Here is a 27,381-nt window from a genome sequence, read left to right on the forward strand (position 1 = left end):
GGTGAGTTCTTAGAAATCATAAACTCTTGCAAAATTTAACATGAGCTGATATACAACCGGGAACATAAACTCATGAAATAATCTATAATGAGAAATTTCTTCACTTCAACCTAGGAAATTTTAGAATATCCTAGCATTTGCTCTAACAACACTTGTCTCTTACAAAATGATGTCATCTTCTTAGAGTACTGAAAGCCAACTTAATATGAACACTGTTTCCTGACAGGCCTTTTAAGATGATGTGCTTTAAACAATACAAGCTTTAGCTCATATATCTCTGCTACTAATACAATTCATATTTCATCTCTATTATTTGTAGTAATAAAAATAAAATATTCTAAGTATCATTAGAGAAAAAAGATTAAAAATATATACAAATATTTTAGCTGTCTGCATGATAGTATATATATTTTAAACCTTCCTATTTGTTAAATAGCTTTACACTTGGTATGCTAAGACAGATTTTGCTACTGAGTAAGCACCTGTCTGGGAATGAGGCATTAAATAATAAATGCAGCTTTCAAATTTGTGTAATTTACACCCTGGGAAGATCTGAGTTATTACATGGCAATTCATTATGTTAAATGAATAGTGTTGTTTTCCAGTGTCACATTATTTCCTTTGCTTATAGGTTGCAAACCTGATAACTTATTCCTAAACGACATACTTAAAATACATGAATGAAACAGATTACCTATAGACCTCTAGGCCAGGTTCCCATGTGGCTATGCAAAACGATATCCTAATTATTGCGAAGTGTGTCAGGTGATTTACAGTAGTTAAAATTCTTGGAAATGGACTAAAATTCTGCTTGTTGTAACTAATTCTTTTTCATGGAATTTCACATAAATTGGTTCTCCTAGGAGTCAAGATGATGCATTTATCAGCAATACCATAACGATTCAGGTTAATCATTTAGTTTTTCTTCTACACAACATTTACAATTTTGATGTTTTTTAATGTTATACTTTAATTTTTTTTTTACTGGTTGGGGTTCTTTTCTGTTTTTTCCTAAACCTGTATTCATAATTCTTGTATCATATTAATTCTTTAATATAATCTTACACCTAAAGAGATAGTTCTGCAAAATCTGATGTTTCTGTATTGCCAAATGTAATAAGTATGCCTACATGACTTAAAAAAAACATTGATTATGAAACAGGCTTCTTTATAAACAACTTATTTGAGATCCATTATCTTCTCTTTTTATGTTCTAAAGGAAAATCTTGTACTAGCAATACCTCTCTTGCCATTGGAAATCGTAATTCTTAAATGCAAACATTATTTATCCATTCATCTATTTATTCAGTCAACAACTGTCTCTCTCTCTCTTTTTTTTTTTTTTTTAATACCCAGTGTTTGCTAAGCACAGTTCTGGGGATTTGGGATCAGCAAAGCAAAGTCTCTGCCCTTAGTACTCCGAGGAAAACCAAAATAACAACATTCAAATCTTGATAAAAGAAGGCTGGACAATACCGTTTATACAAAATAACTTCAGTGGTACAGGAAATAAAAATTTTCGATTTCATAACCAATATTTACATTTCACCATTTTTATCTTTAGCAGTATAGACTTCTCAGCATTATAAGGTGAAAATGTCCTCATCTCTCTCTGAAGGTGTATTTTGATTCAGGATGTGTATGCCAATTTCCAGCTTTTCTTAATTGCAACCTCATGCTCCAAGAGCCAACACCCTCCAAACCACTTTTCCAGTTAGATAAGTCAACATTCCAATGCTCTTCCACCTAAAACATGAAGAACTGTATATATCATAAGGAGTTATACAGAGACTCCTGATATTTCTTTGAGTGTGATAGTGATACAAGTACATAAACTTGATCATAAATATGTTTCATCAAATGGGCTGTGCAAGCAGAAATGCTTATTTAAACAATCTGGATATGAGAGTGCAAGATTATTGAAAAAATAATGATAAATGTAAATGGCAAAATTTTTAAAATCTCAATGTCAAATATTTTTCTTCAATAGAAACTAGACTTTCTTTCCATGAAATTTTTGTTGCATTCTATAAGAAAACAAGCATCACAAAAGCCCTGCAATGAAATAATATTCAAATTCACATTTTTATAGTGCTTGCCTATAAAGAGATATGAGATACACAACTTGAAGATTTCATAGTTCATTTTCCTTTAAAAGTCTTGTTTGGGGTGTGATGGAGCCCATGACCAGAAACTAGTAACCCAGTATTTTGTTGTCTTTATCTTGTCAGATACTTTCTGTGCTGCACAAGCTTATCATGAAGCAAGTTAGAAAATTGACCCAGGATTATGGTGACAGAGAAGTTGAGTTCAGCCTAAGCTTTCTATTACAGCTTTCCTTCTCAAAAGACTATAGATGCTTTATGCTCAAAGTTTAGGGGAATGGAATAAATAATTTTTTTAATATTAAAGGTTGAGTATTCCTATTCCAAAAGTCTGAAACCTGAAGTGGTCCAAAATACAAAACGTTTTGAGTGTTGACATTACACTCAAAGAAAACTCTTTTGAGCATTTTGGATTTCAGATTTTCAGAACTGGCGTGACCATCAGTATATAATACAGATATAGTCAGCTCTTTGTACAGATTCTGCCTCCATGGATTCAACTAACCTTGGATTGAAATGTTTGGGATAAAAATTTTATCTGTATTGAACATGTACAGACGTTTTTTTTTAGTCATTATTCCCTAAACAATAGAGCATAGCAGCTATTTATGGAGCATTTATATTGTTTTAGATATTATAAGTAATATAGACATGATTTAAAGTATATAGGTAGAAATGTGTAGGTTACATACAAATACTATGCCATGTTATATCAGGGACTTGAGCATCTGCAGATTTTGGTATCTGCAGGAGGTCCTGGAAGCAATTCCTCATGGAGACTGAGGGATGACTGTATTCCAAATTTGAACAAAAAACAAAAACAAATCCAAAACACTTCTGGTCCCAAGCATTTCAGATAAGGGATAGTTCAACCTATACTTTACATGTATAGTGTGTTTTATATTTACCAATCATGTGCTCATTTAACATGTAGTGGTAATCATCAATATTTATAAATTGTATATTAAAATATTAATTTGGCTTCTGTAACACTGACCAAATAACAATAGCTTAATTAAGATGGAAGTTGTTTCTCTCATAATAGAAGTTCAATTTTGTAGGCAATCCCAGGAGGTTGAGCAGCATTCCCCATGAGGCAGGTGCAGGGGCATAGGAGCATGTTTGTTCTTTGCATCCTGTAAAATGACACCTGAGACAAGGGGGGCTCGAGACCACCAGGGTCAAATACCTGCCCTCAAGAAGGAGGAAAGTGGAAGCAGAGAGCTTCCCATTATGTGCATGACCCAGACACAGCACCCCACTTTCATTCTCATCCAACTGGCCAGAACCTAGTAATAAATACACCTACATTTTCCCTTTTTGCAAAAGCCTATGAAAGCTTGACCCATGAAGCAACTCCCAAGCCCACGTACCTGTCTCCTCAGGAAAAGGATGAAGGAAGCTATGTAGTTCCAAAAGGGCATCATCTCCAACACCTACTTCAGGTGGAGGAGAGAAAAATGGGTATGGAGCAATCTGCAAGAATGAGGCAGGAAGAAATGAAGAGCAAACAGCTTCATTATGAGGGCATGTCCCAGAAACAGCAATCCTCACTCCTGCTCAAATCCATTGCCAAAACCTAGTCTTATGGCCACAGCTAGTTGCAAGAGAGGCTGGGACATGTAGTCTTTAACTGGTAACTCTGTGGCTGGCTCAAACTCGCAATGTTTTATTACTGTAGCCAAGGAATATTGGGGGATAATTAGAAATGTCTAGCTCCAGTGCTAAATGTGCTACATTATTAGTGAAGAAAAGGAGAGAGACAAGTAAAATAATTACAATACAAATAAACAGATGTCTCTGGCAGAGAAGTACTAATGATGAAGGGACCAAGTGGCGATGAACTAATGGGGGCCCTCATCACCTTTTGTCTAGGTTTGTACAATATCATCCACCTATCAATTGGTTGACTCCCTCAATCAATTATCAGTACAATTACACTAATCTTTCTGGTACAATGTTCTGCTCCTATCACTATTCAGAGCTTTTGGAGCTTCCCAATTCTTATAGAAAAAAAGTCAAGATACTTCCCCAGGGCCAGCAAGGTCTTGTGTGATCTAATCCCATTCTGTGTTCTAAAATTTCATCTCCCACTGTTCTCATTTGCTTCAGTCAATCTGAACCAAGGAAATAAACTCATATTCTTTATTTTTGTGTTTCTGTTTATGTTGTTCCCTTTGCTCGAACACCCTTCTCCCTACATATCTGCATATACAAATTCATTCTATCATCAGGTAACACATATCTATTGATCACAGACTATGTGCAAAGCACTGTTTTAAATGCTAGGAATTTAGCAGTCAGCAAAAGACAGAACACATGCTGTCAAGAAGCTTATATTTTTGTGGCCAGCAAAATGCCAACTGCTTTAAGAAGACTTCTTTAATTCTCCCTTCCTGTCACCCACATAGAAAGTTATCCTTTATTCATTGTGTTCTACTTTGTATTATGGTCATTTCTGCTCATGTTTTATCTCCTTATGTAAATTCTCCGTGAAGGCAGTATCCACATCTAAGTCATTTTTTAATCTTAACCAGAACCTAACAGTGTATTCAATAAATATTTGATGAATGAAGGAAAGCAATTCTACCCTTTCTTCTTATCTCATATTCTCCTACTTTCTTATTATAATTGTTATTTGTCTCTATTTTGAATTTTTTTAAGCCATCCTCTCTAATTGTGGAGCCCAGACGCTCCCTTTAAAACTTGAGAAGGCCGAATCATGGCATTCGTCACCTCAACCCCTCAGGTGGCTCCCTGCCTCACTCAGAGTAAAAGCTAAGCTTCCTCTATTGGGAAGGCCCTGTGTGATCTGCCCACCCTTGCTGCTTTATGCAAATCTGTTGGCCCTGCCTCGGGAATTCATTTAGTGCCACGCCTTTGCCCTTCCTGTTTCCTCTGCCTGAAATGCGTTTTACCCTGTGTGTCCTCATCTCTTGATGCTTCAAATTTGTGTTTAAAAATTAGCTATTTAGTGAGCCCCTTCCTGACCACTCTATTTTAAACTTCAGACCCTTAACAATCCCTTCCATCCCTGCTCCAGCACTCCCATCTCCCTTCCCTGTTTTATATTTTTCCCTCTAATATTAATTTAGTTGAGCCTGTGTTTTTCTTCTACCAGAGAGTAAGCCCCAGAAGGGCAGGAATTTGTTTATTTCACCCATTGCTGCATCCTCACCTCAAGAAAAATTTATGGCACATGGTAGCTGCCATTTATCTTATTTTGATCAGTTGAATTAATGAAAGACTATATTTTATACTGTAATTAGACAATCATCTTCAAATTAGTGGCTCCAAAGAAAATGCCAATGATGTTATATAGATATTAAATCTAGAAATGAGAATAATTTGCAGCTGTTTTATGCAGTATCATAAAAGTTACACATGTTCATTGAAAAAAGTTAAAGTGGTTTGGCTTAGAAAAGCTTTTTCCTGTCTAAGATGATGAGAAAAAATTCAGTCTTTTTTTCCTGGATTCTGTTTTACTTTTAATTTTTTATTTTGAAAGTTTGCTTCACCTTAAGTCATTTTGATTTTGGAAGGTATAAATTTTGACTTATTTTCCCTAAATGGCCAGAGAATTGTTACATTACCCTTTATATACTTAAATTAAATTATATCAGACATCTTCCTATCAAATTTAGGAATTCCTATCCAATTTAAATAATATATCAGTGCTATGTTTTTATTATTTCAAGTAACTTTATTAATAATTGATTACTTAATGTCATATATTTATTCTTTCATATATAATAGGGCTAGTGATCTTCATTCCATTTGGCTTTTCCAACCAATCTTATGAAAAGGCAGAGTAGACTGTGTTTTTCCACTTAATGTATAAATCTCAAACAATTTACTATTTTGTGGTTGTTTAGAGATACTTATTAAAGGATAGAGCAAGGACTGGAACCTAGATTTCTAGGTTTTTCTTACAACAGTTCTCTCACATACTGTAAGTGAATCACTTGGTGAATATCAAACCAAACACACTGATACAACCAACACCCAAATCCAGAAACATTGTCAACACCACAGAACCCCATCTGTCTCTTTGTAGTCACTACCCAACATACCCACATGCTAACCTTCTTCTGACTTTGGCCAACAGACTAGTTTCACCTGTTTTTGTACTTCTATACATGGAATCATAAAGTATGTAATTGTTTTGTGTCCAGTTTCTTTTATCAACATTCTGTTTGTGAGATTCACCCACATTATTGCATACAATTATAGTTGTAAGTAAATCCTTCATGTTTATCCCTGTCTAGTATTTTCTTGGATATACCATAATTTATTTATCCATCGCTTCCTCGATGGGTATTTGTGTGACCTCCAATTTAGAACTGTTACAAATAGCACTGCTAGAAAAATTTTTACACTTTTTTTGGAGAAAGTATCTACGCATGACCAAGGACATATTTCTGGGAGTGGGATTGCTGGACCCTAAGTCATGCTTGTTTGGCTTTAGTAACTAAACTAAAGCTGTTTTCCCAACTGATTTTTCAAATTTAAACTCTTTCCAGTGCTATATGAGAGTGCTGTTTGTGCTACAGTCTCACCAATAATTAATATTTTCTTTATTTTGCATTTTAAGTATTCCAGTAGGTATGTAATGTTATATCCTTGTCATTTGAATATTAATTTTATTGTGACTAATGAAGTTAACAACTTCTTCATATATTTACTGTCCATTTGGATATGCTCTTTATTGAAGTGTCTTTTTAAGACTTTTGACTGTTTTTCTCTTGGCTTGATTTGGTTTTTTATTTATTTGTAGTACTTTTTTCCATCTATATTCTAAATGATATGAGGCACTTGTCTAGTATTGTATGTATTGCAACTACAGTTACCCACTCTGTGAGTTTCCTTTCCATTCTCAAAAATGGCTTTTATTGCTCTTTTTAAAGTTACATACTTTGTGAAGAAAAATGATTACCTCAAACATACTTGTGTATTTCTTCATAATGTGTTCCTCAACCAGTTTCAACTAGCTCACAGTGAAATACATATACATTAAGACACATGACTTGGAAAATAAATTGGAGCGATTGGAAATGAAATAGAATAAACAACAGTGAAATAATAAAATAAAATGTAATTAAAGTAGAAAGCTTGGGCTCAAGAAAAGAAGCATCAATTTTGTCATTCATAAGAGTCAGTATATTTATCAATGGATGTTCAAATTTAATTCTGAGCTTCTTGGCATCTGTTGCTGAAAGGAGAACATTATACACATCTCATTATCACAAAAGGAGAAGCCCATCAATCCCTATAGGGAACTGAAGCTTTCTCTACACTGAACTCTCTGAGAAATTGGTCATGTCACATTTTAAATACATGCAACATACCATGTGCACATTTTTATCTTTTGCAAGAAATGCAGTGAAAATATCATCCACAAAAGATTTCAGTGAGAGCTAAGTACATGTTATTAAAATGTATCTTGGCAAATTGGATTTTGCCTGATATTAAATTGTTGTAGTACATGTACGTAGACTTTCGGTGGTCCAATTTGATCTGGAAATGGAATTTACAGTGCTCACAGGAACGTGTAGATTGTATTAGTTATTGTTCTCAGTTCATTTCATGATGGCAGCAAGATAGCTGCGTTTTTGTAGTTGGCAGGGAGAAAATGTGTAATATGATAAGAGCACAGAGCTGAACGACCTGAGAGGGTCTGAGACCAGGAAAGTTTCCTGAAGGGAATCATGTTTGGTGAAATATAACAGTTGAGAAGGACCTAGGGGAGTGTGCAAAGGCTGAGAGAGACCAGGCTCCCAACTACTGTGGTTTTCAATCTTATTTTCTGCCTTTTTTTTTTTTTTTGCCATAAATAATTATGTTGTAAGTTCTATTCATTGTATACATGTTAAAAATTATTTAGATTGCATATATATTGTATATATTTTGAGAGCATACAGAGTGTATATACCTACCCGTATGTTTGTATAGATTGCAATGTACATAATTATAATACCTTATATGGAATTTTATGGATTCCTTCTAATATGCTAATATTTTACATGTTGTTGAAAGCTCATAAGCATTTAAAAGGCTTCATAAAATTCTATGCTTTGAATTTGTCATAATTTACTTTGTCTTTCACTTAGGTTGTTTTCAAGTATTTACTATTAGTGTATACATAGGGTTGAAATTAGTATCTTTCTATAAAAAGTTTTTTCTGTATTTTACAGTATTTCCTTGAAATATAATTTCTGAAGTAGATGTAGTGGGTCAGAGATCTTATCAATCTTAAAACCCCAATCAAGGTTTTATTAATACTGCCACCTGCTGTGCTTGAATGTGCCTATTCTAGCTCCTCCTGTGGCCTCCCTAAGGGGCTTTTCACTTCCCGGACCTTGCCTGCTGTCTACCTCCTCATCTGCCAGTGTTGAGGGTCAGGATCTCAGCACCTCTGAAACCTATTCATGATACAAATGAGGGGGTTGCAAACATCTAAGGCTGTAGTTCTCAGATTGCAAATTGTAATCACTTGAAAGATTCCCATTTAATTCTTCTAAGTGTTCTGGGGTTGATTTAATTAGTCTTTAATTAGGGGTTGAGAACATCTGGGTACATAGTATGATGGGGAAGATCTCAGAAAACTATTTTCTAGATGGCTACTCAATTTTCCCAAAGACATTTATTATGTAATATTTTATTCCCCATTGCTTTGTGTGTTCTTTTTCTTTTTGTGTGTTTCATAATTCTACATAATAGAGATATTTGAGAGGAATTTTTAACGAATGTCCACAGTTTTAATTATTGTGGTAATTAAACCACAACTTGGTAATATGTTTTAGAAATTGGTGAGGCTAATTTATCCTGTTAATTCCCAGAATGTTTATTTTAAATTTTAACATTTTACCGGTTTAATCTTCCAAATGACCTTTTAATAAGATGTAAAGTCGAACATCATTTTGAGTTGGAAATGATCATATAACTCACTAGCAAATAATGATCATTGTATAACAGTCTTCACTTATAGTAATATAATTTATCATTCCATGCTTATAGGTATACGTTTTCCTAATAAGTATTTTTATATTTATTTTATACCAAGCCATCTCACTAACCAATGTTTTCACTGAATTGCATATATTTTATTTTAATCATGTTCTTCTACATTTTGAAAAATTTAAATCTACAAATAAATATAGAAATAGAAAAAGAGGCATTTATTCACCATCTAGATTTAATAAACAATATTTTTAATTGTAACATTATATTCTTATAAGTAAAACAATAACCTCACTAAGAGAGCCACAGCTTAATTTGTACTCTGTCCTTTCATTCTTAGAGGCAAGCAGGATGCTGAAGTTTGTATACATTATTCCTAAATATGCATAATGAATATATATGTATTCGTATATCCTATAGATAGATGGATACAGAGATAGATGCAGAGATATAGAGATAATAGAAATTCAAGAACTGTTCTTCAGGTTACTTTTTCATCTGAGTTATTTGGTTACAGTGCAGGTTTCCGTAATGCCTTCAGGTCATATTCAGTTCATTAATAGCAGAATGCTATCAGTGTACATAAGACGTTCAGATGTGACTTTCCCCATCTTGTTAGTATTTTGTGTCACAAAGTAACAGCAACTGGGTACAAATTATACTAACACAGCTAAATGCAGAGTGACACAGAGTAATAGTGTCATAGATTATACCTGTTCGCTATGGGTTCTTCTTCCTAGTTCTGTTTGTGCACTTGCTCTTGGAAGCGTCTAATGTGAGGCAAGCCCAATCTTTGTAGATCCTTACAATGTCCCTATCATTTTTTCAAAAGGCATAGCACTATACTGTATTTACTCCAATATTTCATTTTTAAAGGTAAGGAATTTAATATTTTAACTGTGGTAGTTCATTTTAATTAGAATGATTATTAAATGCTCTGGTTACAAAGTTGCATGTATGTATAGAGCTTTGTAAACATTATTTTCCCCATAGGTTTCCCCAGACACTTTGTTATTTCTAGTTAGCCATTTTGTTGAATGGTGGTTCTCCAGGAATGCATGTCCTGTTAATAGCAAATTTGTTTACCTGCTATGTCATATTCCATTGTGTGAATAAACCGGCTTTTTAGTTCATTCTCATACTGAGGGTCCGTTAGGTTTCTACATTGCAGTATCATAACATCCTATTGTAGGATTCCTTGTGCATGAAGGCCAAAGTTCACCAGATTTGGAATTGCTGAAAAATGAGGTATAACTTCAACTTTAATAGAGTTTGTCAAATTTCTCTTCAAAGTAGTATATAAATATTTATATTGTGACCAACAGCTAATGAGAATTCTTTTTTCCAAATGCTTCTTTCCCAGATCATAATTTGTTGGTATCAGACTAAAATTGTACCAATCTGAAGTATATGAAATAATATCTTGTTTTAATTTTGCATTTCTCTGATTACTAGTGGTCATGTTTTCTTTTTATAGGAGTTTTATCATGTAGATTTCTTCCTCTTTAGTGTGCATATTCATAGCCTTTGCCCATTTTTTCTGTTACATTGTCAGTCCTTTTGTTATTGACATATAGCTGTACTTAACATACTCTAGATGTGGATATGTTCTGGATATGGTATGTACATATTTTCTTGCAGTTAGCGACTTGTCTTTATACTTATTTTTACATCTTTTTAATACATAAATTTTAAATTTAACTTTAGGTATTTATACTTATCACATTCTTCCTTTATGGTTTTGGTGTTTTTAAAAAATTTTTGTCGGCCAGGTGTGGTTGCTCACGCCTGTAATCCCAGCACTTTGGGAGGCTGACGCAGGTGAATCACGAGGTCAGGAGATTGAGACCATCCTGGCTAACATGGTGAAACTCCATCTCTACTAAAATACAAAAAATTAGCTGCGTGTGGTGGCAGGTGTCTGTAGTCCCAGCTACTCAGGAGGCTGAGGCAGGGGACTCACTTGAACCCGGGAGCCAGAGATTGCAGTGAGCTGAGATAGTGCCACTGCACTCCAGCCTGGCAACAGAGTGAGGCTCCATCTTTAAAAAAAAAAAAAAAAAAAAAAAATTGCCTAGTTTCAAAATAATTTTTTTGATCCTAATATTGTAAGGTTTCTTCTATGTGTTTTATTCATATAATATTCACACATACATTGTTAATTATTTAACTGCAAATTTATTTTTAAGATGGGAGGTAAGGCTTTCTTTTGATCTTTCCCATATGGAGAGCCACCAAGACAGTACCATCTATGAATACTAACTGAGTACTCTGTATTATGTCCCATTAGTCTCTTTGTCTGTCTCTGAACCAGTATCACACTGCCTTTATTGTTGTAGCTTTACAAATTTTGTATTTAGCGAGATGAGTTCCCCCAATTTGTTTATATCCTAGTTGACGTCGTTGCTTTCTTACTATCTATAGGAATTTTAGAATAAGCGGTCAAGTTTCATGAAAATTTCCTTGGAGATTTTAACTAGAATTGTATTGAAGGTGCAATTTGTGGGACAATATCAATCATCTTTTTTTTTTTTTTGAGACGGAGTCTTGCTCTGTCACCCAGGCTGGAGTGCAGTGGCGTGATCTCAGCTCACTGCAAGCTCCACCTCCCGGGTTCACGCCATTCTCCTGCCTCAGCCTCCTGAATAGCTGGGACTACAGGCGCCCACCACCACCCCCAGCTAATTTTTTGTATTTTTAGTACAAAAAAATTTAGTAACACCCCCGTGTTAGCCAGGATGGTCTTGATCTCCTGACCTCACGATCCACCTGCCTTTGGCCTCCCAAAGTGCTGGGATTACAGGCATGAGCCACTTTTTTTTTTTTTGAGATGGACTCGCTCAGCCGCCCAGGCTGGAGTGCAGTGGCATAATCTCAGCTCACTGCAACCTCTGCCCCCTGGGTTCAAGTGATTCTCCTGCCTCAGCCTCCAAAGTAGCTGGGACTACAGGCCCGCGCCACCACGCCCAGCTAATTTTTGTATTTTTAGTAGAAACGGGGGTTTCACCATGTTAGCCAGGATGGTCTTGATCTCCTGACCTCATGATCTGCCCTCCTCAGCCTCCCAAAGTTCTGGGATTACATGCATGAGCCACCACGCCCAGCCATTTCAATTTTTTATATTCTTAATTTGCTAAGGGTGTTTTTCTTAATTGGAAGTAGTATTGAATTTTATCAGACACTTGCTGCATCTGTTGCAATGATTATAAGATTTGTTCCTCTTCAGTCTGTTAACGTTAATTATGTGAATACATATATTCTAATGCTGAATTATCCTTATATTCTTTTACATTATTTAATCATGATGTATTTAGCTTAAAAAAAAAAGCATAAATTATTGGTGTCTCTGATTTACCAGGCAGCAAAGTCCTTCCTAGTGATCCACCACAAGGTGCTTTTGTCATATCATTCCAAGATGAGGTACTATTGCTAGGGTAGTCTTTTCAAAACTGTGTGTTATTGCTAGGGTAGTTAGTGTTTTCAAGATCAGGTATTATTGCTAGGGTAGTGTCTTAGTAGGCTGGGGCTGTCATAACACAATACCAAAGACTGGGTGGCTTAAACATTTATTTCTCATGGTTCTGGAGACTGGGAAGTTCAAGGTCAAGGTGCCACCATTTTGGCTATTGGTGAGGGCCCTCTTCCGTGCTTGCAGATAGCCACCTTCTTGCTGTGTCCTCACATGGCTTTCCTCCATACATGCTTGTGAGGAGAGCATCTCTCTCTCTCTCTCTCTCTCTCTCTCTCTTTCTTTCTTTCTTGTAGAGCCACTAATCCTGGCCTAAAGGCCCCATTCTCAAGACCTATTCTAACCCTAATTACTACCCCCAAAGCCCCATCTTAAAATACTTCACATTAGGGATTAGAGCTTCAACACATTAATTTTGGGGAACACAAACAGTCAGTATCAGGTAAGAGATGGGATTGCTGTGTTTGGCTCATCTGTCAAGACTGGAAGAAGGACCATCTCTTGGAGTTCTTGGCTGCCAGAATGAAACAATATTTCTATAAACTAAAAGAAATCAAAAACTTTCCTTTGGAAAGAAAACTAAATGTGTGTACCACATTTGCATTCTACAAAAAATATTTATTAGATTTTAATGATTTTTTTACATACTCATAATTTTTTTGCAGTGAGAACAGTTAAATCTACTCTCAGTGATTTTCAAGAATGCAATTCATTGTGATTAACTATAGTCACCATGTTGTACAATAGATCTCTTGAATCTATTTCTCCTATTTAACTAAAATTTTATGTCCTATCACCAACATCATCCCAACTCCCTCATCTCCCAGCTTCTGGTAAGTACCCTTCTACTCTTTGCTTCTGTGAGTCTGGCTTTTCTAGATTCCACGTATGATATGGTTTGGCTGTGTCCTCACCCAAATCTCATCTTGAATTTTAGCTTCCATAATTCTCACGTGTTGTGGGAGGGACCCAGCAGGACATAATTGAATCATGGGGAGTGGTTTCCCTCATACTATTCTCGTGGTAGTGAATAAGTCTCACAATATCTGATGGTTTTATAAGGGGTTTCCCCTTTCATTTGGCTCTCATTCTCTCTTTGTTGCCACCATGGTAAGACATACCTTTCGCCTTCCACCATGACTGCGAGGCTTCCTCAGTCACGTGGAACTGTGAGTCTATTAAACTTCTTTTTCTTTATAAATTACCCAGTCTCAGGTATGTCTTTATTACCAATAGGAGAATGGACTAATACAACATGTAAGTGAGATTGTGTCGTATTTGTCTTTCTGTGTCTGGCTTATTTCACATGCATAAATATTCTCCAGGTTCATCATAGTGTCATAAATGACAGGATTTCTTTTTTTTTTCTCATTCACTCAAGCACTTACTCTTTGTGTAACAATACTCTTGTAGTAGTTTTAATCCTTCTCTTTTTAAGGCTGAATAGTATTCCATTGTCTATATATGCTACACTTTCTTTATCTATTCATCCATTGGTGGATGCTTAGGTTGTTTCCATACCTTGGCTCTTGTGAATAATGCTGTAATAAACATGAGAGTGAAGCTATCTCTTTGAATACTGATTCAAAGAGAATAGAAAGAAGATATTCAAAAAATATCTTCTTTGAATACAGGTTCAAAGAAGAAAGAAGTGGAATTGCTGGATTATATGGTAGTTTAAATTTTAATTTTTTGAGGGACCTCCGTACTGTTTTTTATAGCAGCTGCACCATTTTGCATTCCTGCCAACAGTGTGCAAGGGTTCCCATTTTTCCACATCCCCACAAACACTAGTTATCTTTTGTCTTTTTGATGATAACGGTTCTAACAAGTGTGAATATCTCATTATGCTTTTAAATTACAGTGCCCTGATGATTAGTGGTACTGAGCATTTTTTCATATATCTGCTGGGCATCTGAATGTCTTATTTTGACAAATGTCTATTCAGTCCCTTTGCCCACTTTAAAAAATTTGTTCTTTTGCTATTGAGTTATTTGAGTTCATGTTTTTCTTTTACTATTTTGGGTAATTTTAAACAATTATTTTCATTGTAAAAGAGAAAAATTCTTATGTAGAGTCTTAAGAAAATACATAAAAGAGAAAAGATAAATCTCAAATCTCATTTTTTAGTGTTAATCACTCTTGAATTATTCCCACATCTCTACATGCCTTTTTTGTTTGTAGAATTGGAGTCATATCATACATATATCATACTATATTTTACATTTTAGTATGACCAATATATTCTCATTGCTAATTTATTAATGTTTTTTCCTTGATTGGATTTATTTATGCTTTGGTTTTCTTTGTATGCTATCTCTCGAACTGACATACCAATTCTTCCAGTTTTGATAATGGATTTCTTATTTCTACTCTCACATATTTTTTTCTTTTGCTTTCCATTATTAAACTTTTTTACTGAGTTTTTGAATTATTTATTTAATGCCTCTTTTTAACAGTTTTATTGAGATGTAATTCATATACATATAATTCACTCAGTTACAGTGTAACATACAATGGCTTTTAGTATATTCACAGAGTTGCACGTATATCACCACAATCAATTTTGAAACATTTTCCTCATGCTAAGGAAAAAAAACCCTTAATTATCATCCACCAAATGGCTTATTGGTCCCAGCTCTAGGAAATTATTAAGCTATTGTCTCTAGAAATTTGCCTATTCTAGACATTTGTCTTTTGAAATACTTTTATTTGTAATAGAAATTATTATTCTTGTTATTTAAAAGATATGTAATTGTATTTTTGCTTCCCTCTTTTATATGGTTGTTACTTATGAGGAATTATTTTTCCTATTGGTTGGGGCTTTCTGATTATGGTTTGATTATGATTTTAAAAAATACATTTGTTGCTTGATGGTTATTTAGTTTCTACAGTCTAAGCTGCTTGAAGTTTATTAGAGTTTTGGTCTAGAATAGGATCGTTTTCTAGAAATGTTCCTATGAAAACTTGAAAAAAAGACTTTTTTTGTCTATAGTTATTCTGGATCATTAAATGCAGATCATTTGTTTCAGTGGGAAAGATATCAGAGACATCTATATAAACATATTATTCCTGGCTGGGTGTGGTGACTCACGCCTATAATCCCAGCACTTTGGGAGGCTGAGGTGGGAGGATTGCTTGAGGCTACAGTTCAAAACCAGCCTGGGAAACATAGCCAGACCCCCGTCTAAAAAATTTTTTAAATAAGCCAGGCATTGTGGCACATAACTGTAATCCCAGCTTCTTGGGAGGCTGAGGTTGGAGGATTGCTTGAGCACAGGAGACCAAGGCTGCAGTGAGCTGTGATCATCACTGCACCCCAGCCTCAGTGACACAGCGAGACCCCATCTCTTTATATATATATATATATATATTTCATGAATATAAGTTGTGTATAGTAAGAATTTGGTCAGTCTTAGGCATATTTGAAATAGGTACATAAGTTTTGGTATTCCCTTCTGTTTATTTTCTATATCCCTATTTAGTAATCCATAAAAAATTGTTTAAAGATTTTAAAAACATGACTCACTGCGAAAAATCAAATGATATCATGTAATGTTTATGGCTTTTGTGATTTTGATCAGTAAGTAGAAAATGCAAAAGAAAACAAGTTATAAACAATAATCAGAAAACAATGAAGAAAATGTCATCAAAATGTATTTTTTCGTCTTTTTTTAACCATATCACAGAACCTAGCAAATTCATGTTTCAGGAGCTCTGAAAATGACCTGACAATAGGTAACAATATTTATTTATACTTCCTTTTGGGCCCAGCATTCTAGACTTTTTCTATGTTATTTATTTCCTGGAAAATATATATTTATACATTCAATGGATAGCTTTCATATTTAATGGCCTTAAAATGAAATTTTTTAAAAAGATTCAGGAAGATATATATCATTTTGCTTCTGCTTCCTTAGTAAGAATTGACTTAAAAATCCATGTGCCATATATACACTACTGAATAGCCATAAAAAGGAATGAGATTGTATCCTTTGCAAGGACACAGATGAAGCTGGAAGCCATCATCCTCAGCAAACCAACACAGACACGGAAAACCAAACACTGCATGTTCTCACTCATAAGTGGGAGTTGAACAATGAGAACACGTGGACACAGGGAGGGGAACAACACACACAGGGGCCTTTCGGGGGATGTGGGGCGAGGGGAGGGAGAGCATCAGGACAAATAGCTAATGCATACGGGGCTTAAAATCTAGATTTTGATTGATAGGTGCAGCAAATCACCATGACACACATATACCTATATAACAAACCTGCTTATTCTGCACATGTATCCTGGAACTTTAAAATAAAAATAAAAATAAAATAAAAATCTGTATGCGACATTGAGGGAGTTGTGAGGACACATACTTGACCAGACAGTGGTCTTATATTGGTGAAAAGCACATCAAGGTTTAATAACTAGGATGACTGCTGATTTTGTAGTACCTAGAAAATAAGACAAGAGACATTGAGATTTAATACTTGTGGTCCAAGAACTGAAACTTTCAAGCCTGTGTGAGGTAATTAGTTAGTCTGTGGTAGTGAAGAAGTGTTCTGCTTAGGGAGAGATTTATTTGTAAGTTTTTTGTGTATATGGAAGAATCATAGCCTAAACACAAATTTAAGATATTATTATTCATGAATTTGCTTCTTTTTCAAAGTTACTGTCATTTTGGGAAAAAAGTGTAAACTGATAATATCATACATAATAATTACGTTGTATAAATAATAATTTATATTTTAGAATTATCTTCCTAAACCAGTTCAAGTTAGCCATTGATGTGACATAGCGAAAGTAATACTATAAAACAATGATGTAATAAATGCCAAATAAAATGATAAATACAAGATAGATCATGGCTCACTACCTCACTTTTGTGGTTTTTGCTTAGAAGAAAATCTACAGAGAAATATATTTCACAGGTTGTCTATTCTAAATTAAAGTAGCTATGAATAAATAGTCCCAGAGATAAGCAGTAAATCCTTTACCAAATTTTCTGTGTCCAGCAATTTATATTTTAAGGTTATTTTGCATGATAAAACTGTAACATTGTTTTAAAATTGAGTAAAATGACACAGTGTTAAATATTTTCACTTGAGCACAAAAATTTTTTGAATATAACACGGTATTTAAATATAGTTTAGAATTTTATATGATGTAGTGATTATAGACACAGAACAGTAACAGTTGTATAAGGTAAATATTAGTAACTTTAAACGGTAATGATGGATGCCTCTGTTTATGGTTTATTTCCCATTGAAATTTCTTAAGGAAATGTTATATTTGCTGATGATTTCACTGGATGGTCTACACACATTCACACAAAATTATCTTCTGTCATTATTAGGAGTAAATATGAAGACGTTTTAGGCGTTCATCAAATATAACTTTTACATACAAAGAATGAAGCATAAATAGCCAGTGTCTTGGTCTCCCCTCCCCTCGGTGCTTTGCACAGTGTCATAGACATAGGAGATGCTCAGTAAGAAGTGTTCTGGATTTTTAAATTCTAGCTTAGTGTGTGAAAGTGATTCCGCTCAGAATGTCCATCCCCTGTTTTACATTTCTTTCATATTCATAACTTACAGGAAAAAAGAGGTAATTAATTGACTAGGATCTTGCAGATATATAAAAGGACCCTTCTCTGTATCACACTTGGCCTTCTTATTTATGTGCAGAATTTGATTGATTTGAAACTTATCAACACTTGATACTGCAACAAATTGACAAGAATGATGTTTTAGTAAAACCAAAGAAACCAGAAATGTTGGGAGGTGTGATGTTTAATACTGAGTGCTAATTGGATTGAAGGATATAAAGTATTGATCCTGGGTGTGTCTGTTGCTAAAGGAGATAAACATTTGAATCAGTGGGCTGGGAGAGGCAGACCCATCCTTAACCTGAGTGGCACAGGTTAATCAGCTGCCAGCACGGCTAGAATATAAGCAGGCAGAAAAATGTGAACAGAGAGACTGGCCTAGCCTCCCAGCCTACATCCTTCTCCTGTGCTGGATGCTTCTTGCTCTAGAACAACATCGGACTCTAAGTGCTTCAGTTTTGGAACTCAGACTGGCTCTCCTTGCTCATATATATATATATATATATATATATATATATATAAAACTATAAATATATATATAACTATAACTATAACTATATATATATATATTCCATTAGTTCTGTCCCTCCAGAGACCCCTGACTAATACAGGAGGTTATCAAAAGCATGTATCAGCACCAGTACACTGGGTATATTAGACAAAATTGAAATGCTTCTAGTGACCTACGTAGTACAAACACCAAGTTTACCCAGAGCTAATGCAAGGAAAGCCAGAATCAACCAATCAACCAGATTGAGCGAGCCAGGATAGGACTTAAGCTGACCAAGACAGAGGAGACAGTTTAAGGTGATTTCACATAGACAAAAATTTTACTCAGAATCCAGACCTAGATCCCAAAGTAAACTAAGATCCAGCCAAGAGTATTAGTAATGGGAGACAGGGCTCAGGAAATGTAGAGATTCATCTCAATCCACAAATATCCTTAAAATTCTTAGTCTCCCATTAGGAGACACCTGGGCTAACATCATATTTTCTGGAAAGAGGGGAGAACATTCTGGAGTGCAGATGATAAGTGGGCTAAAAAATGATTTCAGACTGCTGTGCTGATGTTAGCACTTTTCATTACAATTTAAGTTTTACTATTCTAAAATAATTAATTCAACCTATTAATTTTACTCTATGGTTTTTTAACCATAGATCTCACCTCTCTAACTCTAGTCAATCACTCACTGGTAAGTGGCATTTGTCATTAAAGAAAGTGGGTTGGAGTGAATCTGCTGAAACGTATTAAAATATTGGAAAACCAAGTCAGAACTTGTATTCAGGGCCGAGGCTGTGGCTCACGCCTGTAATTCCAGCACTTCGGGAGGCCGAGGCAGGCAGATCACCTGAGGTCAGGAGTTTGAAACCAGTCTGGCCATCGTGGTGAAACCCCGTCTCTAATAAAAATACAAAAAAATTAGCCAGGCGTGGTGGCACCTGCCTGTTATCCCAGCTACTCGGGAGGCTGAGGCATGAGAATCACTTGAACCCCAGGAGGCGGAGGTTGCAGTGACTGAGATCGGACCACTGCACTCCAGCCTGCGCGACAGAGTGAGACTCCATCTCAAAAAAACAAAACAAAACAAAACAAAACAAAAAACTTGCATTCAGTTTATAGTGGAAAATCCATATCGTCAATTTTCCATTGTCAGATTTGAAAATCTCTTCTCAAATCAATAATTATTTTCTAAAGTATCAATGAGATTCACACACACAGTTAACAGGTAAAGTATAGAAAATGGCTTTTCTGAACCTATCAATCCCTGACCGCAGCCTACTCCCCTCCCCCAGGTTCACATCCCTTCACCTCTACCACATTTAACCCTTTTTTATTTTAAATACTAAAATAAAACCATTTCAAATCTCTACGTAATATGCTTATACTACTACTTTTTTAAAAAGCTTAATTGAGGTATCAACAATAAACTATATATATTATAGAATGTGATAAGTCAAGCCATGACAGCAATCAAGATAATGAATATATTCATCACCTCTTTTTAATCCCTCACACTCACTCCTTTCCCCCTTCTCCAGTTAGCCAATGATCTGCTTTCTTTTACTATCAATGAGTTTGCATTTTGTAGAGTTTACATAAATCAAATTATACAGAATGTATTTTTTATGGATCTTTTTAGTCATCAGAATTATTTTGAGATGCATTCATTTGTATGTAATACTTTATTCCTTTTTATTGCTGGAAAGGATTCCATTTATATTGATATAGCATACTTTGTTTAACCACCTGCTGTTGACTTGGGTGGTGTCCAATGCATGGTTGTTAAAAACAAGAACATACTCTGAACATTGTTGTACAAGTATTTGCATGGATGTATGTTTATCTCATTTGGCTAAATATCTGAAAGTGGACTAGCTGCACCGACTGTCAAGAAGGTGAGAGGATCAAAACTCCACCATGTCAGCTTTTCCTCGGCTGGCACATGAAGTTATTAATGGCAATAACAAGAATATCCTTGCCATCCCTGAGACATACAAAAGATCTTACAGGGATATAGTTTATACTTATTACAGAGTATGTATAATCCTACTTATTACATGAAGATCATTCTCCTGGGGCACAAAATAAAAGGAAACATATTTCTTTTTTTATTTTTTTGAGACGGGGTCTTGCTCTGTCGCCCAGGCTGGAGTGCAATGGCGTGATCTCAGCTCACTGCATCCTCCACCTCCGGGGTTCAAGGGATTCTCCTGCCTCAGTCCCCTGAGTATCTGGGACTACAGGCATGCACCACCATGTGCAACTGATTTTTGTATTTTCAGTAGAGATGGGGTTTCACCATGTTGGCCAGGCTGGTCTCAAACTCCTGACCTCAGATGATCTGCCCGCCTCGGCCTCCCAAAGTGCTGGCATTATAGGTGTGAGCCACCGCACCCAGCCAAGGAAACATATTTCTTACTTTAATAAGTGTAAACTGTATCACTGAATATAGTAATACTTTCATATTATGGGAACATTCACCATTGATTTATATATGCTATTAAATACATAGTTTCTATAGAAGCTTTATTGAAATGTCATCAGATTATGAAAACCAAATCCCCATAATTTTTCCACTCATGTATATTTACATTTGCATTCACTGTCTCCATTGTTGATTACCCAATGTGTACTGATGTTTCTCCTTACAAACTATGATAGTACTTAACATTTTGCTTCATTCGTTGATACTGATTTGTTCCATGTACATAAAACTTAAATTTATGTCTGCCTTCACTTATTTTCTTTCAAAGATACATTAGGAGTCTTTCACATTTTATAAGAAACCATAAATTTTATTTCAGCCTTAGGCCAACCGCTAGCTTTCTTGCCAACCTAGATGCATATATGCAATTTAGTCTGTGAGTTTTGAAAATTTGAATGATAGCACATTAAACTGGAATAATGAACCAATAAAAATTTTTATGGCATTTGGAAAAATTACTTCTCAAACATTCACACTGTCATTTTACTCATTAAAATTATTCTAGGATCATAAGTTAGACCATGTATTCCTAAGGCTTGAAAAATCAACAGATTATTTCTAATGATCATTGATTTGACCTGACTGCAGGATGATAAAATCTTATTTTGGAAAGCTAGACTAGGCATTTGTAATTATATTTTCCATCTTCAACTAATAGAGTAAAATTATTGGAAACTCTTTAAGATAGTGTCCACAATGCTGTTTACAGTTTAAGTGCTATGATTTGCCACAGTTATTATCTTCATATAGTCACTGCCAGTGTGTGACATTGGGTTTCATCAGTAAATAAGACTACTGCCACAACTTCAGACGGTTTTCAGAGAGATTAAATTAAATGTTATTGTGAAGTACAAGGTACGTGCTCAGCAATATGGAAGTCACAGGTATTATGTGCTCAGATGGTAGGTAGTTTTGTATTTTTCACAAATCTATTAACATACAATTGTCCTGTCCTATAAACCAGACCTTTAGGGATTTTATAGAATTCTAATCTTTTTCTTGATGCTTTAGCCACTAGTGGTCGTGAGTTATGTGCTCAGGAAGGCATGTGAATGCTTACGAGTGAGTAAGGTACTATTTCATGTTTGTCTAATGACTTCATTGGCCTTTACCTTCGTTTACAAATGCACTTAATTCAATAAGGAAGAGTCCTTCTCCTGAAGGTTTTACACTAGTCAAAGATGTTTCCAAGCCATATACATTATTTTTATTTGTGTTTATGCATATGATACAAGCCATTTTAGAAATGATTTTTTTTTTTTACTCTTTAGAAAGCAATTTAGAGTTAGCATAACATCTAACCATATTGGTATTTCTGTTTTCTGTTATAATGAGTGAGGATGATCCTTATTTTTAAAAGAAGTAATAAAAAATCAAAGAAGAAAAAATTTCATATCTAAGCATTTTAGATTATAATTTGGCAACTGTGCATTAATCCAAACAAATAGAGCCTACTGAGATTGTTCATGTTCCTATTAGTCACTCACACATTGGTGTCTAATTGTCATTTGTTTCTGCTGTAATTCAGTTCAACTGATGTAATTAAATACCATTCATCTAGCAGCAGTTCTGAAATCTTTTTTTTCTGTAAGACATGATAAAAAGTATGAGTTTTCTATAAAATCAAGTTTACATTCAGTTGGAAATTTTCCTTTTAAGTTCTTATTCTCAATCTTAATTGTCAATATCAAATAGAGCTTCTCAGATGAGGGATATAGGCTAATTTCAAATTTTCTCTGAACTACAAATATGCTCTTCATTTTCTCTAGTCTAGGCCTAAATTGCTGTGCTTGCATTTGTAATCGGAAATTGATTGTGTTACTGTGGGAACTGGAAGAGTGTATTGCTGGTTAAAGAAAAATGTGGTAGAAGAAGTGCTGTTATTATAATTGTCTGCCATCTTAAATGCCTATCATTTTGAACAATACATTGATAACATTTTCACACTCCAACCCCAAAATGCTTCTCTCCAGAACACTGCTTTCTGGTCAGTATTAGTCTTCTGTATCGATCTGACATAAAATGCCTTGGTCACATTTCTAATTTGTTTCTATGTTGAACTATAATTTTTACATGGAATGAAATTAGTTTCCATTTTATTCATACTTACATGGCACATCTTAGGGAAAAAACATGAAGTATGGTAAAATATCAGTTATTTAGAAGCCAGTCATCTGAAACATTTCAACTTCTGACCAAGAAGACACGAAACAAGTTCCAAAAATTCAGATGAAGAATTTTTAACATCTGATGCTAAAGACAGCCTCGAAGAAGCAAAGCTCTATTTTACACACATACACACACACGCACACACACGCAAAGCAATATTATGCATTTTACTGTGTGAAAGCAAAGATGAACTTTGTTTTTAAAAAGTTTGCCTTTTGTATATGAGAGGCAAGTATGTGAAGACTGACCAAAAGAATGAAGAGGAAATCAAAACCAGGAAGAGGAAAATGACCCTCAGTAGAGGCAAGAGTTGGGGGAGTTAGGATTGAAGATTTCCAGCACATATTCTCTTGGACCAGTATCCAGTAACATCAAGTTCCTGGAATTTTCTGGAGGTTTCCATTGCTTTCCTGATTGTGACAAGGACAAATGCAGAAAATTATCTGTGACTTTATAGTTTAATTAAAATATTCCCAAAGCCCCACAAGTCTTGTCTTAGGAAACCAATGTTTCCCAAAAGGCATCAACCTGCTGAAAAAGGTTAACAGAACATAGCATCTATGTACTTTAAACCCTGGCTGAAAGGAGACTGAATGTGGTGGCACACTTTAGCTCTAGAGTGTTGAGGACGAGAATAATGTTGTAGTTACTTTAGTTTGATTTTCGTATATAGTACCAGACACTAAACAAATCTGCTTTAGCAGAAAAATATTAAAATACATAATAATATGTGTGACATAGTCTAAATAATGCATTGTCTGTTTAATGTATTGTTGAGATTTGTATGCTAGCTCTTTGGATCCTCTTGGCTTGGGTTCTTCATTCCACCATATACTTTATTTTTCTTTAGGCTTTTATGTATTTATGTATTTATTTTTATTTAAAACTTATTAATGTTATTTTGATTCACAAACCATAATTCTATCATTTTGGGGGCACAGTGTGATGTTTTGATATATGTATACAATGTGGCATGATTAAATCAAGCTAATTACATATTCATCATCTTGCTCACCATTTCTTATGGGGAGACAATTGAAATTTACTCTCTTACTTTGAAATACATAACACATTATTATTGATTATAGTCATCCTGCTGTGCAGTAGATCTCAAAATATTTTTCTTCTTTCTACCTGAGACTTTGCACCCTTCGATCAACAACTCCTCATTCCCTCCCTCTCCACCCCCACCCCACCTCAGCCTTTAGTAGCCATGATACTTCCTACTTCTATGAGTTCAACTTTGTTATAGTCTACATAAACCTGAGAGCATGTGGTATTTTTCTTTCTATGCCCTGATAATTTCATGTAGCATAGTGTCCTCCACATTCATCCATGTTGTTGCAAATGACAGCATTTTGCCCTTTCTTAAGGCTGAATAGTATTACATTTAATTTATATCACAATTTTTTATCCATTTGTCCATTGATGAACACTTAGGTTGATTCCATATCTTGACTATTGTGAATGATATGGTTTGGCTCTGTGTCCCCACCCAAATTCATCTCAAATTGTAATCTCCATGTGTCAGAGGAGGAACCTAGTGGGAGATGATTGGATCATGGGAGATAATTCGATCATTCCCCCATGCTGTTCTCATGATAGTGAGTGAGTTCTCATGAGATCTGACGGCTTAAAAGTGTGTGGCTTTTTTCACTCTCTCTCTCTCTGTCTCTTTCCTGCCACTATGTAAGATATGCCTTGCTTCCCCTTCACCTTCTGCCGTGATTGTAATTTTCCTGAGGCCTTCCCAGCCATGCAGGAGTGTGAGTTAATTAAACCTCTTTTCTTTATAAATTACCCAGTCTCAGGTAGTTCTTTATAGCAGTGTGAAAATAGACTACTACAGTGAATAATGCTGCTATGAACATGGGAGTGCAGATATCTCTTTGACATATTGATTTCAGTTCCTTATGATGTATACTCAGAAGTGGGATTACTGGGTCATATGGTAGTTCTGTTTTTAGTTTATGGCAGAATCTTCATACCATTTCTCATAATGGCAATACTAATTTACATTCCCCTCATCAATATGTAAGAGCTCCTTTTTCTCTGCATCTTCCCCAGAATTTGCTTTCTTTCATTTTTTGATACAAGCCATTCTAACAAATGTAAGGTGATATCTTTTTGTTTTTAATATGCATTTTCCAAATGATTAGTGATGCTCAGAATTTTTTCATATACTTGTCAGCCATTTGTATCTCTTTTTTTGAGAAATGTCTGTTCAGGCCCTTTGTCCAATTTTTAATCAGGTTATTTGTTTTCTTGCTTTGAGTTGTTTGAGTTCCATATACCATCAGATGTATGGTTTGCAAATATTGTCTCCCATTCTGTGGGTTGTCTCTTCAGTTTGTTATTGTTTCCTTTGCTGTGCAGAAACTTTTTAGTTTGATGCCATCCATTTGTCTATTTTGCTTTTGCTTTTATTGCCTGTGCTTTTGGAGTTATATCCAAAAAATAACTGCCCAGACCAATGTTGTGGAGCTTCCTCCCAGTGTTTTCTTCTAGTTGTCTTACCCTTTCAGGTCTTATAGTTAAGTTTTTTTTTATCTCTTTTGAGTGATTTTTACATATGATATAAGAGCCTAATTTTATTCTTCTGCATGTGAATATTCAGTGGTCTCAACACCATTTATTGAAGAGATTGTATTTTCCCCATTGTGTGTTCTTGGTACCTATTTCAGAAATCAGTTCGCCATAAATGCATGGGTTTTCATGTCTGTTTTTATGGCAGTACAATGTCATTACGTCAATTTTTTGGAAGAGTTGGAGAAGTATTGGTGTTAGTTCTTTAATTGTTTTGTAGAATTCCACAGTAAAGCCATCCAGTGCTGGGCTTTCCTTTGGTGGGGGACTTTTACAGGCATGTAAAAGTCTTATTCAATCTCTTTACTTACTACTGGTCTGTTCAGATATTCTATTTCTTCATGATTCAGTCTTGGAAAGTTCTATGTGTCTAGGAATTTATCCATTTCTTCTAGATTATACAGTGTGTTGGCATATAATTTTTCATACTGGTTTCTTATGATCCTTTGTATTTTTGTAGTATCATTCGTGATGTCTCCTCTTTCACTTGTGATCTTATTTATTTGAGAAAGCTTTCTTTTTTTTCTAATTCATCTAACTAAGGGTTTGTCAATTTTGTGTATCTTTGCAAAAACCTGTTAGTTTGGTTGTTTTTAAATTATCTTTTAGTTTCTAATTTGTTTATTATTTATTCTCTGATCTTTGTCATTTTCTTCCTTCTGCTCATTTAGAGGTTGGTTTCTATTTCTCTTTTTAGCTCCTTGAGGTATGACATTAGATTGTTTATTTCTTCTTTTTCTTCTTCCTCCTCCTCCTCCTTCTTCTTCCTTTTCCTCTTCTTCTATTTTTTGAGACAGAGTCTTGCTCTGTTGCCCAGGTTGGAGTGCAGTGGCGCAATCTCGGCTCACTGCAACCTCTGCCTCCCTGGTTCAAGTGATCCTCCTGCCTCAGCCTCCTGAGTAGCTGGGATTACAGGCACCCGCCACCATGCCCAGCTAATTTTTATATTTTTAAGTAGAGACGGGGTTTCACCATGTTGGTCAGGCTGGTCTTGAATTCCTGACCTCAAATGGTCCACCCACCTTGGCCTCCCAAAGTTCTGGGATTACAGGCATGAGCCATGGCACCTGGCCCTTTCTTCTTTTTTTGATATGAACACTTATCACTATAAATTTCCCTTTCGGGACTGCTTTTGCTTCATTCCATACGTTTTGGTGTGTTGTATTTCCATTTGCATTTGTCTCAAACATTTGTCACAAAATGTTTTTTTTAATTTCCTTTTTTTATTTCTTCTGTGACCCAGTGGTGTTCAAGGAGCATATTGTTTAATTTCTGCATATTTGTGTATTTTTCAAGATTTTTTCTCATCCATTTCTTGTTTCATGCCATTGTGATCTGAAAAAAATACTTAATATTATTTCAGTCCTCTTAAATTTGTTAAGTTTGGTTTTGTGGCCTAACATGGTCTATCCTGAAGAATGTTAGATGATCACTTGAGAAAAATGTATATTCTGCTCTTGTTGGATGGAATGTTCTGTTTATGTCTGTTAGATCCATTTG

At 35.0% G+C, this 27,381-nt stretch overlaps 1 protein-coding gene across 8 annotated transcripts in view; it reads left to right on the forward strand.

The window, feature by feature from the left end:
* PACRG (parkin coregulated) overlaps positions 1-27,381 on the forward strand; it is a 656,455-nt gene that overhangs the window by 20,783 nt on the left and 608,291 nt on the right. The window lies entirely within an intron of this gene.

Source organism: Pan troglodytes, chromosome 5 (genome assembly GCF_028858775.2).
Source record: "Pan troglodytes isolate AG18354 chromosome 5, NHGRI_mPanTro3-v2.0_pri, whole genome shotgun sequence".
Classification (NCBI taxonomy): Eukaryota; Metazoa; Chordata; class Mammalia; order Primates; family Hominidae; genus Pan; species Pan troglodytes.